This window comes from Arachis duranensis, chromosome 4 (genome assembly GCF_000817695.3).
Source record: "Arachis duranensis cultivar V14167 chromosome 4, aradu.V14167.gnm2.J7QH, whole genome shotgun sequence".
NCBI classification, from domain to species: Eukaryota; Viridiplantae; Streptophyta; class Magnoliopsida; order Fabales; family Fabaceae; genus Arachis; species Arachis duranensis.
The window spans coordinates 15,234,390-15,235,808 of record NC_029775.3 but is presented as its reverse complement, the minus strand read 5'-3'; positions in this window follow the sequence as shown (position 1 = coordinate 15,235,808).

Sequence of the window (1,419 nt, the reverse complement as noted above, 5' to 3'; positions counted from 1 at the left end):
CAGTCTGGTGCCCCTTTCTGGCGTTAAACGCCCAGAATGGTGCCAGACTGGGCGTTAAACGCCCATTTGCTAACTTCACTGGCGTTTAAACGCCAGCAAGTTCTCCTCCAGGGTGTGCTATTTTTCTTTCTATTTTTCATTCTGTTTCTGCTTTTTCAATTTATTTTGTGACTTCTCATGATCATCAACCTACAGAAAACATAAAATAACAAAGGAAAATAGATTAAATATAACATTGGGTTGCCTCCCAACAAGCACTTCTTTAATGTCAGTAGCTTGACAGAGGGCTCTCATGGAGCCTCACAGATACTCAGAGCAATGTTGGAACCTTCCAACACCAAACTTAGAGTTTGAATGTGGGGGTTCAACACCAAATTTAGAGTTTGGTTGTGGCCTCCCAACACCAAACTTATAGTTTGACTGTGGGGGCTCTGTTTGACTCTGTTTTGAGAGAAGCTCTTCATGCTTCCTCTCCATGGTGACAGAGGGATATCCTTGAGCCTTAAACACAAAGGATTCTTCATTCACTTGAATGATCAATTCTCCTCTGTCCAGAGGGATATCCTTGAGCCTTAAACACAAAGGATTCTTCATTCACTTGAATGATCAATTCTCTTCTGTCAACATCAATCACAGCCTTTGCTGTGGCTAGGAAGGGTCTGCCAAGGATGATGGATTCATCCATGCACCTCCCAGTCTCTAGGACTATGAAATCAGCAGGGATGTAATGGTCTTCAATCTTCACCAAAACATCCTCTACAAGTCCATAAGCTTGTTTTCTTGAATTGTCTGCCATCTCTAGTGAGATTCTTGCAGCTTGTACCTCAAAGATCCCTAGCCTCTCCATTACAGAGAGAGGCATGAGGTTTACACTTGACCCTAAGTCACACAGAGCCTTCTTGAAGGTCATGGTGCCTATGGTACAAGGTATTAAAAAATTCCCAGGATCTTGTCTCTTTTGAGGTAATCTCTGCCTAGACAAGTCATCCAATTCTTTGGTGAGCAAAGGGGGTTTGTTCTCCCAAGTCTTATTACCAAATAACTTGTCATTTAGCTTCATGATTGCTCCAAGGTATTTAACAACTTGCTCTTCAGTGACATACTCATCCTCTTCAGAGGAAGAATACTCATCAGAGCTCATGAATGGCAGAAGTAAATCCAATAGAATCTCTATGGTCTCAGTGTGAGCCTCAGATTCCCATGGCTCCTCATTAGGGAACTCATTGGAGGTCAGTGGACGCCCATTGAGGTCTTCCTCAGTGGCGTTCACTGCCTCTTCCTCCTCTCTAAATTCGGCCATGTTGATGGCCTTGCACTCTCCTTTTGGATTTTCTTCTGTATTGCTTGGAAGAGTACTAGGAGGGAGTTCAGTAATTTTCTTGCTCAGCTGTCCTACTTGTGCCTCCAAATTCCTAATGG